Source organism: Bubalus bubalis, chromosome 6 (genome assembly GCF_019923935.1).
Source record: "Bubalus bubalis isolate 160015118507 breed Murrah chromosome 6, NDDB_SH_1, whole genome shotgun sequence".
NCBI lineage: Eukaryota > Metazoa > Chordata > Mammalia > Artiodactyla > Bovidae > Bubalus > Bubalus bubalis.
Window position 1 is genome coordinate 12955650 of NC_059162.1, and position 14109 is coordinate 12969758.

The 14109-nt window shown below is 39.7% G+C and overlaps 1 long non-coding RNA gene across 4 annotated transcripts in view; it reads right to left on the bottom strand.

Annotated features, from left to right (window-relative positions):
* The window catches only part of LOC102403526, a 56518-nt gene extending 44896 nt beyond the window's left edge, over positions 1 to 11622 (bottom strand). For all 4 annotated transcript variants that reach the window (XR_003109907.2, XR_003109908.2, XR_003109910.2 and 1 more), the window contains exon 1: positions 11503 to 11622. This is a non-coding gene — a long non-coding RNA (CD48 antigen). The remainder of the gene's footprint in view (positions 1 to 11502) is intronic.
* Positions 11623 to 14109: the final 2487 nt, after the last annotated feature.

The following is a 14109-nucleotide window of genomic DNA, read 5'->3' on the forward strand; positions in this document are numbered from 1 at the left end:
ACCTTGTTACACGGTTGGTGGAACTGCAAACTAGTATAGCCACTATAGAGAACAGTGTGGAGATTCCTTAAACAAATGGAAATAGAACTGCCTTATGACCCAGGAATCCCACTGCTGGGCATACACACTGAGGAAACCAGAAGGGAAAGAGACACGTGTATCCCAAGTTCATCACAGAACTGTTTATAATAGGCAGGACATGGAAGCAACCTAGATGTCCATCAGCAGATGAATGGATAAGAAAGCTGTAGTACATATACACAATGGAATATTACTCAGCCATTAAAAAGAATACATTTGAATCACTTCTAATGACATGGATGAAACTGGAGCTGATTATACAGAGTGAAGTAAGCCAGAAAGAAAAACACCAGTACAATATACTAACGCATATATATGGAATTTAGAAAGATGGTAATGATAACCCTGTATGTGAGACACCAAAAAAGACACAAATGTATAGAACAATCTTTTGGACTCTGTGGGAGTAGGAGAGGGTGGGATGATTTCGGAGAATGGCATTGAAACATGTATAATATCATATAAGAAATGAATCACCAGTCCAGGTTTGGTGCAGGATACAAGATGCTTGGGGCTGGTGCACTGGGATGACACAGAGGTATGGTATGGGAAGGGAGGTGGGAGGGAGGTTCAGGATTGGGAACACTTGTACACCCGTGGCAGATGCATGTTGATGTATGGCAAAATCAATACAATATTGTAAAGTAAAAAAAAAAAAGAAATAAACCTACCTCAGTAATGGCCATATATAATAAGCCTACAGCAAATGTTATCTCAATGGTGAAAAACTGAAAGCATTCCCCCTAGGATCAGGAGCAAGACAAGGGTGTTCACTTTCACCACTATTATTCATAGTGGAATAATATTATTCCACTTAATTATTTAATTAATATTTGTACACTTAACTATATTAATTATATAATTAATAATAATATCTGGAACTCCTAGCTACAGCAATCAGAGAAGGAAAAGAAATAAAAGGAATCCAGATCAGAAAAGAAAAAGTAAAGCTCTCACTGTTTGCAGATGACATGATGTTGTACACACAAAAAAAAACCTCTAAAGATAGTATCAGAAAATTACTAGAACTAATCAGTGAACTTAGCCAAGTTGTAGCATACAAAATCAATACATAGAAATCACTTGCATTTCTATATACTAAAAATGAAAAATCAGAAACAGAAAGTAAGGAATAAATCCCATTCACCATTGCAACAAAAAGAATTAAATATCCAGGAATAAACTTACCTAAGGAGACAAATGACACCACCCTTATGGCAGAAAGTAAAGAGGAACTAAAAAGCCTCTTGATGAAAGTGAAAGAGGAGAGTGAAAAAAAAATGGCTTAAAGCTCAACATTCAGAAAGCTAAGATCATGGCATCTGGTCCCATCACTTCATGGGAAATAGATGGGGAAACAGTGTCAGACTTTATTTTTTGGCGTCCAAAATCACTGCAGATGGTGATTGCAGCCATGAAATTAAAAGATGCTTACTCCTTGGAAGGAAAGTTATGACCAACCTAGATAGCATATTCAAAAGCAGAGACATTACTTTGTCAACAAAAGTCTGTCTAGTCAAGGCTATGGTTTTTCCTGTGGTCATGTATGGATGTGAGAGTTGGACTGTGAAGAAGGCTGAGCACTGAAGAATTGATGCTTTTGAACTGTGGTGTTGGAGAAGACTCTTGAGAGTCCCTTGGACTGCAAGAAGATCCAACCAGTCCATTCTAAAGGAGATCAGTCCTGGGTGTTCTTTGGAAGGAATGATGCTAAAGCTGAAACTCTCCTACTTCGTCCACCTCATGTGAAGAGTTGACTCATTGGAAAAGACTCTGGTGCTGGGAGGAATTGAGGGCAGGAGGAGAAGGGGACGACAGAGGATGAGATGGCTGGATGGCATCACCAACTAGATGGACATGAGTTTGAGTGTACTCTGGGAGTTGGTGATGGACAGGAAGGCCTGGTGTGCTGCAATTCATGGGGTCACAAAGAGTCGGACAGAACTGAGCGACTGAACTGAACTGAACTGAACTGAAGGAGACAAAAGAACTGTACACAGAAAATTATAGGACACTAACAAAAGAAACCAAAGATGACATAAAAATATGGAGAGATATTCCATGTTCCTGGGTAGGAAAAATCAATATTGTGAAAATGACTATACTACCAAATGCAATCTGCAGATTCAGTGTGATCTCTATCAAATTACCAAAGGCATTTTTCACAGAACTAGAACTAGAACAAAAAATTTCACAATTCATATGGAAACACAAATACCCCAAATAGCCAAAGCACTCTTGAAAAAGAAGAATGGAGCTGGAGGAATCAACCTTCCCGACTTCAGATTATACTACAAAGCTACAGTTCAAGACAGTGTGGTATTGGCACAAAAGTAGAAATATGGAACAATGGAATGAGATAGAAAGCGCAGAGATAAACCCATGCACCTATGGGTGCCTTATTTTTAACAAACGAGGCAAGAATATACAATGGGGCAAAGACAGCCTCTTCAATAAATGGTGCTGGGGAAACTGGAAAGAAACATGTAAAAGAATGAAATTAGAACACTTCCTAACACCATATACAAAGATAAACTCAAAATGGATTAAAGACCTAAATGCAAGGCCAGAAACTATAAAACTCTTAGAAGAAAACATAGGCAGAACACTTGACATAAATCAAACCAAGATCCTCTATGACCCACCTCCTTGAGTAATGGAAATAAAAACAAAAGTAAACAAGTGGGACCTGATAAAACTTAGAAGTTTTGCACAGCAAAGGAAACTACAAGCAAGGTGAAAAGATAACCCTCAAAATGGGAGAAAATAATAGCAAATGAAACAGCTTACAAAGAATTAATTTCCAAAATATATAAGCAGCTCCTACAACTCAATGTCAGAAAAACACCCCACCCAATCAAAAAGTGGGGAAAAGACCTAAACAGACATTTCTCTAAAGAAGACATAAAGATGGCTAACAAACACATAAATAAAAAAAATAAAAAAAATAAAAAAAAAAAAAAACCACATTGCTCATTATTAGAGAAATGCAAATCAAAACTACAGTGAGACATCACCTCACACCGGTCAGAATGACCATCATCCAAAAGTCTACAAACAATAAATGCTGGAGAGGGTGTTGAGAAAAGGGAATGCTCTTGCACTGTTGGTGGGAATGTAACTTGATACAGCCACTATGGAAGATGGTATGGAGATTCCTTAAAAAACTGGGAATAAAACCACCATATGACCCAGCAATCCCACTCCTAGGCATATACCCTGAGGAAACCAAAATTGAAAAAGACACATGTATCCCATTGTTCATTGCAGCACTATTTACAATAGCTAGAACATGGAAGCAACCTAGGTGTTCATTGACAGATGAACGGATAAAGAAGTTGTGGTGTACATACACAAAAAATATTACTCAGCCATAAAAAGGAACACCTTTGAGTCAGTTCTAATGAGGTGGGTGAACCTAGAACTTATTATACGGAGTGAAGTAAGTCAGAAAGATAAATATACTCTAATGTATATATATGGAATCTAGATAAATGGCACTGAAGAATTTACTTACAGGGCTGCAAAGGAGAGAGAAACAGAGAATAGATTTATGGACATGGCGAGAGGGGAGGAGAGGGTGAGATGTATGGAAAGAGTAGTATGAAAACTTACATCACCGTATGTAAAATAGGTAGCCAACAGGAATTTGCTGTATGGCTACGGAAATTCAAACAGGGGCTCTGCATCAACCTAGAGGGATGGGGTGGGGAGGGAGATGGAGGGAGGTTCAAAAGGGAGGGGATATATGAATACCTATGGCTGATTCATGTTGAAGTTTGATAGAAAGCAACAAAATTCTGTAGAGCAATTATTCTTCAATTTAAAAAATTTAAAAATATACATAACATAAAATTTACCATTTAAACATTTGAAGTGTACACATCAATGTCTTAAGTATATTTACAATATTGTGTAACTATCACTATTATCCATTTCCAGAGGAAATTTCCAGATATATTTAAATCTTTGGTCCTTGTAGAATTTATTTTGATACAAGATATGTGGTGTGAATATAATGTTTTTTCCCTTACGGCTAGCCAATTGTCTCAAAATAATTTATTGTGTCTTTTCTGAACTTACGGTGTCTATTCACGTGCTGACATTCTGCTGCCTTAACATCTGTAGTTTTATGATATGTTATAACATCTGGTAGACCTATTCCCTCCATTATGCTTATTTTTCAGAATGTTTCTGAGTGTTCTTGCCTCATAATTTCCCATATAAACAATCTGGATTTAAAAACAAAAATTTCGTTGGTAATTTTTCATTGCTGCTGCTGCTGCTAAGTTGCTTCAGTTGGATCACATTTAATCTATAGATTAATTTCAGGATAACCAATTTTTTTATAATTTAATCTTCCGATTGGGTCATATGATATGTTTTTCTATTTGTTCAGGCTTCCCTGGTGGCTCAGAGGGTAAAGAATCTGCCTGTTTGGGTTTGATCCTTGGGTCAAGAAGATCCCCTGGAAAAGGGAATGGCTATCTGCTCCAGTATTCTTGCCTGGAGAATTCCATGGACAGAGGAGCCTGGCAAGCTACAGTCCATAGGGTCACAAAAAAGTGGGACACGACTGAGTGACTAACACTTTCACTTTCACTTTTTAATATTTGTTCAATAATTATTCTGTGTGCTTCTATAGCACTTTATATTTTTGTCATGTATCTTCGACACATTTCTCGGTATGTTTACACGTTAGGCATTTTGTTTTCCTGACGTCATGTCTTTCTGGTTATTAGTATTATGTAACCTAAGGAGATCCAACCAGTCCATTCTGAAGGAGATCAGCCCTGGGATTTCTTTGGAGGGAATGATGCTGAAGCTGAAACTCCAGTACTCTGGCCACCTCATGCAAAGAGTTGACTCATTGGAAAGACCCTGATGCTGGGAGGGATTGGGGACAAGAGGAGAAGGGGACGACAGAGGATGAGATGGCTGGATGGCATCACTGACTCGATGGACGTGAGTCTGAGTGAACTCCGAGAGTTGGTGATGGACAGGGAGGCCTGGCGTGCTGCGATTCATGGGGTCACAAAGAGTCGGACACGACTGAGCAACTAAATGGAACTGAACTGAACTGAATAAGTTCATTTATTTCTTTATTTAATTTTGTGTACAACCTTTTTCCTGAATTCTTTTTTTTTAATTAATATTATTTTTTTTACTTTACAATATTGTATTGGTTTTGCCATACATCAACATCCATCCCCCACGGGTGTACACGTGTTCCCAATCCTGAACCCCACCTCCCACCTCCCTCCCCATACCATCCCTCTGAATTCTATTACTTGTATGAATTTTTCTATGGATTCTGTTGGATTTTTCAAGTACAAAATTAAATCATCTATATATTATGATAATAGAATGCTCTTCTTTGAAATTTTATATCTCATTTCTTTCTCTGGTCTGTTGAAATAAATTTCTAGGCTCACGATTGAGCCATTCTTGTCTGGGGTGCCATGTCAGCAAACCCAAACTTAAGTAACTTTCATATTCTTGTAAATGTTCCACTTGACAAGAAAATGAAATATCCTGGCAGCCAATCCCTAAACACCAGACCAACTGTGGGCTCTGACTTATTTTCTTGTTCCTTGTTTATTTTCTAATTTTCTCTTCCTTATTCATTACTCTTTATCCTATAAAAGCTTTCTGCCACTCAGCCTATTTTGCAGTTTTCTGGACCCTTGGAAATGGAGAATGGCCACTTCATGAAGTATTAAATAACGTTGATCACCTAAGTTGCCTTTGTTAATCATATTTAACACAGATCTAACTGTATTAACTAGTATAATACTATTAAATTATAGTGGTGAAGGTAGAATCATCTGTTGTGTAAACTTTGGTTATAATTAATCTATGAAACTACTGTGCCTGTTACCTTTTAAAGAGTAGGTCTTAGACAATTTAGCCTATTTTTAAAATAAGGTAATATGTTTTTATGATTTATTTGAAAAACATATGTATTTGTCTCTTTGTCTATTAGTCCTGGGACATAGCTCCTAAAGTCTTCGCAGCTTCCTACATAAGCATTCCAGGGGTAAGTTATGACCAACCTACACAGCGTATTGAAAAGCAGAGACATTACTTTGCCAACAAAGGTTCGTCTAGTCAAAGCTATGATTTTTCCAGTAGTCATGTATGGTTATGAGAGTTGGACTATAAAGAAAGCTGAGCACCGAAGAATTGATGGTTTTGAACTGTGGTGTTGGAGAAAACTCTTGAGAGTCCCTTGGACTGCAAAGAAGATCCAACCAGTCCATCCTAAAAAGCAAAGCAGTCCTGAATGATCATTGGAAGGACTGATGCTGAAGCTGAAACTCCAATACTTTGGCCACCTGATGTGAAGAACTGATTCATTTGAAAAGACCCTGATGCTGGGAAAGATTAAAGGCAGGAGGAAAAGGGGACAACAGAGGATGAGCTGGTTGGATGGCATCACCAGTTCAATGGACATGAGTTTGAGTAAGCTCCAGGAGTTGGTGATGGACAGGGATGCCTGACATGCTACAGTCTATGGTGTCACAAAGAGTTGGACATGACTGAATGACTAAACTGAATATTGTTCCCAGTTCCTGAATTAGCTCCAGAGCAACAAGGTGAAATGGGTATCTTTTGTTATTCCTAACAAACCCCTTTCATACCACAACTGAAATTTATATTCGTTAGGTGACTTTGGAAAGCTCCTTGGGATGGGAGGGAACCAAGCCTATTAGCAAGTTGAAACTTTCAGTCCCACGCTCTGTTATGCTGACAGGGGAGAAGGCCTAGCAACTGAGTTTAATCATTAGTGACCAGTGATTCAATCGATTCTGCTTATGTAATGAAGTCCCCATAAAAACCCAAAAGGATGGGGCTAGGAGAGCTTCTGGGTTGGTGGACCCAAGTAGGTGCTTGGAGGGTGGCACACACAGGAGAGGGCAAGCAAGCTCAGCACCTCTTCCCACATACTTGGCCTGATCCATCTTGCTCATCTGGCTGTTCAGAAATTATGTTTTTATATAATAAGCCAGTGATCTAGTAAGTAGACTGATCTCCTGTTGTTCTGTGAACTGCTCTAGCAAATTAATCAAACCTGACAAGAAGATCGTGGGAACCTCTAATTTATAGCCAGTCTGTCAAAAGCACAGCTAACCTGGACTTGTTACCAGTGTCTGAAGTTGGGAGAGAATAAGGGATTGAACCTTTAGTCAGTGGGATCTGACAAGCTGATCTGACAGGAGATAGTGTTATAACTGAGGCAAATTGTAGGAAGCCCAAGTGGTAACTGGTAAATGACAAAATTGCTTGGTGTGGGGAAAAGAAGTCTTACATCTAGCATCAGAAGTAGTGTGCTAGCAGTAGAGAATAGAGGAGAAACACAGGACTGCATTTCCATAGCAGGTAATTTATCTGCTTAGATTTTTTTTCTCTTCTGGATTCAGTATTGGTAAATTATATTTTTCTAGAGTCACTGCATCTCAGTTTTCAATATATTTGCATAAAGTTAAGCAGAATAGAGTTTTGTTTATTTGTATACATGGTTATTTCCTGTTTTTAATTTCTTTTTTGGGGTATTTAGGTTTTCAAGCAAGTGTTTTGAAAGACTGGAGACACAAGATCGTGCTGGTGTGCTGGTGGCGGTGATTCATCGGTTTCATTTTCTTTCAGACAAAACACTGCAAAGCAATGTTTGGTGTTTTTGAAGAGGGAACTAAATCACTAAAGAGTAAGCAAATAGTCAGAGTTCAGGAAAAGATAGGAATGAGGGAATTTCCAGAGACTAGCAATTTAATGTGGAGAAGGCAATGGCACCCCACTCCAGTACTCTTGCCTGGAAAATCCCATGGACAGAGGACCCTGGTGGGCTAAAGTCCATGGGGTCACTAAGAGTTGGACACGACTGAGTGACTTCATTTTCACTTTTCACTTTCATGCGTTGGAGAAGGAAATGGCAACCCACTCCAGTGTTCTTGCCTGGAGAATCCCAGGGATGGGGGAGCCTGGTGGGCTACTGTCTATGGGATCACACAGAGTTGAACACGACTGAAGTGACTTGACGGCAGCAGCAGCAATTTAACGAAGAGACTTTGAAAGAGCTCTATACAGCTGTAAAGCTTCAGTCAGTCAGTCAGTTCAGTCGCTCAGTCGTGTCCGACTCTTTGCGACCCCATGAATTGCAGCACGCCAGGCCTCCCTGTCCATCACCAACTCCTGGAGTTCACTCAAACTCACGTCCACCGAGTCAGTGATGCCATCCAGCCACCTCATCCTCTGTTGTCCCCTTCTCCTCCTGACCCCAATCCCTCCCAGCATCAGAGTCTTTTCCAATGAGTCAACTCTTCACATCAGGTGGCCAAAGTACTGGAGTTTCAGCTTTAGCATCATTCCTTCCAAAGAACACCCAGGGCTGATCTTCAGAATGGCCTAGTTGGATCTCCTTGCAGTCCAAGGGACTCTCAAGAGTCTTCTCCGACACCACAGTTCAAAAGCATCAATTCTTCGACGCTCAGCTTTCTTCACAGTCCAACTCTCACATCCATACATGACCACAGGAAAAACCATAGCCTTGACTAGACGAACCTTTGTTGGCAAAGTAATGTCTCTGCTTTTGAATATGCTATCTAGGTTGGTCATAACTTTCCTTCCAAGGAGTAAGCGTCTTTTAATTTCATGGCTATAGTCACCATCTGCAGTGATTTTGGAGGCCAAAAAACAGTCTGACACTGTTTCCCCATCTATTTCCTACTAAGTGATGGGATCAGATGCCATGATCTTAGTTTTCTGAATGTTGAGCTTTAAGCCAACTTTTTCTCTCTCCTCTTTCACTTTCATCAAGAGGCTTTTTAGTTCCTCTTCACTTTCTGCCATAAGGGTGGTATCATCTGCATATCTGAGGTTATTGATATTTCTCAGGGCAATCTTAGATCTGTTTATTTCTGTGATTGCCAAGCTGCCTGACTCACAAGTCTTTTTAGTTTTTGTTTCTTTTTTTTTTTTTTTTTGGCTTTTTGTTGGTTCTCTCTCTCTTACATTTAAAGAAATTTATTAACTTATTTCTTTCAGGCTACAGAAAATATTCTTTACATGATCAGGGAACAAGAAAACTGAGAAAAATGACTAGAGAAAAGTTGATGCCACTATCCCTAGATCCCAATTCCTGATTTCCAATTCTTTTTCTAGTGCAGCTTCTGGAATCCATTAGAACATACAGAAAAGGATCAAATCCAACAATGACTGAAAGGCTGATAAGAAGAATGTAAATGAGGTCATTTCCATCTCTCACATAGACCAAAACATCCTGTGTGCCCTGCCTTAAGGGCATATGAAAAAATACACCCATAAAACTTTCTTTTGCAAATTTTGAAGGAACTGAAATTAAATATGATGATATGATGCCATATCCTTTAAATGTCTTGAAATTATAATTTTAAATGAAGGACAAGCACTCACTAGTTCAATCAACATCAATTCTAAAAAGTATGAAACCAGTACTGCCTGAATCAGCTTTAATCCAGGATGCATTTTAAGGAAAGAGTTCTTGTTTTGTCACTGTTTTAGGAATGTAAAGGACACTTGCCTAGAGCCACTGGGACCCACCCAGCTACCTGCCCTCGCCTCTCAAGTGGGACTTACATACACACAGCTTTGTTATTGTTGCTCTCAGTCTGCTTATAATTCAGCTGATGCCTGTTTGGGCAAGGCAGGAAGAGCTGCACTTTCTTTGGGGGGACTTCCAGCCCTCAGTGGTTGTTTGGCAACTAAAGTGCACAGACAGAGAGCAGATGGGCAGATGGCTTCCTGTGTTGCCCTTGCCCTCCCACCTACACAGCTCTCTGAGAACATTGAGAGGTGCTGTAATGGCAGAACAGGGGAAGAGCTCTGGATGCACAGAGGGACCAGCCTAGATGTAACTACATCCCTCCCCCCCACGAAAAAAACTCAGGACAACCTAAACTGCTCACTGGTCACACAAACTCCATGACCTTAATGAGGTAATTTTAACATTTGCTGACTAAAAAAAGGAAAAAGAATTCAGATTGTGGAGGGCACTAATGGAGCAGCTGTTTCCTTGCTGAAAAATGTAAATGGGATCATTTTCCTAGAGGTCGGGGAGGGAAGAAAGGGTCAGAAATAGGGAGAGGAGAGTAGTTTCTTTTAAAAAGCAGAGGTTCCCCTATCCCTGAATTAAGAGGTCAGAGTTCTCTGTGGGGAGTGGGGTGTGGGGAGGGTTAGGACAATGAGGGCCAAGCAGCCCTCATCAGCAGCGTCTCTGCAGTCTGAGACAAAACACGGTGCTGGAGGTGGAGGTGGGTGAGGAGTTTAGGGAAGTGTGCAATCTCTGTGTCACCACAACCCCTTTGATTCCAAAAGGAAAATCTTTTCTCTTTTTAAACTGTTGGATTATGATAAAACCATCAATTACGAAACAGCAAAACAATACTTTTTTCTTTTAAATGTCTCTTTGCAAATCTTTCATCAAGATAGAAAAGTATAACATGATGTGCTTGAGTATTCTGTGTCCCTACGTCAGACACTAGTCAGAATGTGCTCTGTCTCATTTAATTTCCCAAATGACGCATGAAGTTCGGTGTTATTCTATCCATTTTGCAATTAAGGAAGTTGAAGCTCAGACAGGTAAAGCCCACTTGTCCCAGGGTATATACATTGGCTGAAGATTTTATGGCCAATATGGGGCAGGACCAGAATTTGTGATCCAATGGGTCTGACTGCAGAGTTCAGCCTTACTTTGCACCATAAAAAAGTTGGGGTACAAAGTCAGGGGGCCAACTCACAATCCACACACAAGACAGCATCTGCAGCCTTATCTCAGCCTCTGCAGAGCTGAAAACAACTGTAACCACACATTAAGGTCATCAGCTGTAAACGCACGTAAAGGTCATCATATGAGAGGTCAGGATCCCACTTCCTCCACCGCCTCCTGACCCCACTCCCCTCCACCTCTGCAGATGTCCCCACAGCTCAGATGTCCCTGAATATGGGGCAATGGGAGCTTATCCCGGCCCCTCACTCACCCCACATGTCCCCCTCAGGCTGTAAGGAGAAGACGGAAGAAGTCTGGGGGATGGGGGTCGGGGTAGGGGATGGAGAGAAGGGCCTGAGATTGTGGAGATAATTTTGCCAAACCAGAATCTGAATAATGAGACTGCTCTAATCATTTCATCAGCAGCAGCCCCACAAAGCAGGGCTAATAATTGCCTTTTGAAGTAAGGGTTTGATGGTGATTTTCCCATCCTGAGGAACTTGCAGACATTCCAGAAAGGCCCTCATCCCTCTTTCCTCCCCTTCAACCCTCAAAGAAGCTTGAGAAACAGGATGTTGGTACCAGGCAAGCTCCAGCTGCCTACCAGTCTTCCTCATACCTGACTCAGCCTCTCACCACCCTGTCCCAGGAGCAGCCCCACTTGTCCTGTTACTCACCAAAAATGAGACTGATTTGGAGAATCAGTGTCTGGGTGGGGAGCCAGCTGCTGCCTAAGGAGTCCATGACTGCCTGCTGACTGTGTTAGACCTCTGGTTCCTCCTCTGCTTGCTCCCCGCCCCTCCCCTCTCTGACCTTCTCTGCACTAGAGTCTCTCCTTACTTGATGAGTCAAAGCAGAAAGTAAAAAATTAGAGGGTTTTTTTCTGATAAAAATTATCCATGTTGATTATTTAAAATTTGGAAAATATAGAAAATTGTACAGAAGAATAAAGAATCATTTGTTATCACACCTCACAAATCTAACCATCATAAACATTCTATTTTTCCAGGTTATCACGATATTATTGACATGTAGTACATGTAAGTTTAAAAGTACACACATGATCATGAGATACATGTATGATTGCAAAATAATTACCACAATGAAGATAGTTAATATCTTTCACCCCTCACATAATGACTGTGTGTCTGTGATGATAACATTTAGGATTGATTTATTCTTTTGACAAGTTTCAAGTATATAATGCAGTATTGCTAATTGCAGTCACCTTGCCATGCAGTAGATTTCCAGAGTTTATTCATCTTAATTATCTAAAATTTGTACTTTTTGACCAACATCTCCCCATCTGCCAGCCCAGACAATGACCATTCTACTCTCTATTTCTATGAGTTCAGCTTTTTTAGATCCTACATATAAGTGAGATCATACAGTACTTGCCTTTCTCTGTCTGATTTATCTCCCCTATCATATGGCCCTCAAGGTCTACCAAGTTCTCACAAAAGGCAAAACTTCCTTCTTTTTATGGCAGATTATTTTCTTTATCTGTTCATCCACCAATGGACATTTAGGTGTTTCCATGTCTTGACTGAAATGAACATGGAATTGAGGGATGGGGCAAATATATCTTTGAGATCCTGATTTCATTTCCTTCGGATATATACCCAGAAGTGGAATTGCTGGATGATATAGCAGTTCTATTTTAAATTTTTTGAGGAAATTCTATACTGTTTTACATAAAGACTGTACCAATTTACATCCCCACTAACAGTGACAGGAAGGCCTGGTGTGCTGCAATTCATGGGGTCTCGAAGAGTCGGACACGACTGAGTGACTGAACTGGACTGGACTGACTGAACAGTGACTAGAACTTGCCTGGTGGCTGAGTGGTAAAAAAAATCCACCTGCAATGCAGAAGACTCAGATTTGATCCTTGGGTCAGAAAGACCCTCTAGAGAAGGAAATGGCAACCCACTCCAATATTCTTGCCTGAGGAATCCCATAGACAGAGGAGCCTGGCAGTCTAAGTATGGAGTTGCAAAAGAGTCAGACAAAACTTAGCAGCTAAACAACAACAACAGTGGACAAGGGTTTCCTTTTCTCCAGAGCCTCACCAATACTTACTGTCTCTTGTCTTTTTGACAATAGCCATTCTAACAGATGTGAAATGGTTTCTTATTGTAATTTTGATTGCATTACCCTGATGATTAGGGATGTTAGATGTCTTTCATGTACCTGTTGGCCATTTGTATGTCTTCTTTATAAAATGTCTATTCAGTTCCTCTGTCTATTTTTTTTTAATTGATCATAAGCACTCTTCTATAGCTCCCCCTGGATATGTTTGTCTGTGCACTTCCAAATATAATGGGAAGAAATAGATTAACTTTTTAGACAAAGTAGTAGTCTCCAAAGTGTGTTACCTGAGATGATGCATTGAAATAGAAGAATAAAACAGAAGAATTTTCTAACTATATTTTTATTTACAATAAGAAAGAAGAACCCACTCATAGCACATAATAGAATTCCCTTGACACCCCGACTTGGGCTATGTGTCAGTCACAGGTGAGTGAATTATCTCAAGAGAAATGCTAAAGTTGAGAGTGGCACTCTCATTTGCTGGGTCAGTTTCAGATTATTGCTCTTGGGGCGGCATGAACATCACTGAATTAACCAGAATAGAGTGGTTAAGGTAAGAAGCTCCCCTGACATGTGTGAACTAGAGAAAACACATGTAAGGGAAAGAACAAGAAGAAGACAGCTGACCCTCTCCTACACCTGATTAAGTTGTCAGCACATTATGAGGTAAAATTGGTGACTAAATTATGCTGGACAAGAAAGTCACCAAAAACTTAAATACAAATAACATGTTTGGAAATTTCCAAGTATAAATCTAGAAAGGAATCTTGGAGGAGGAAATTTACATCTTAGCATCAAATTAGAAATAGTGTATATATTGGTAAAATTTGACATTTGGAGATGGAAAATATTGGAAAAAAAATTCAAAGTTGTTTAGGTCATGATGAGATCTCTTTTACTAGTTGCCAAGTATATTTCTAACAGACACAGGTGTTTGTTGTAATATTGCTTTAAAATAGAAGAATAATGTAAATAGTCTAAATGTCCTTGCTTTAATTTTTGAAGTAAAAAATTCAAACTCACAAAAATTAAAGAATACCCTATGAAATATGGATTTGTCTCCACTACCATTAATAATAACCTTACTATAAATGCATATTGAGTCTTGAAGTATAAACTAAGGTTGTATGAACCCTCATGAACTGCAACTATTAAATACTGTTTATTTCATGGATAAGGATATCTCATAT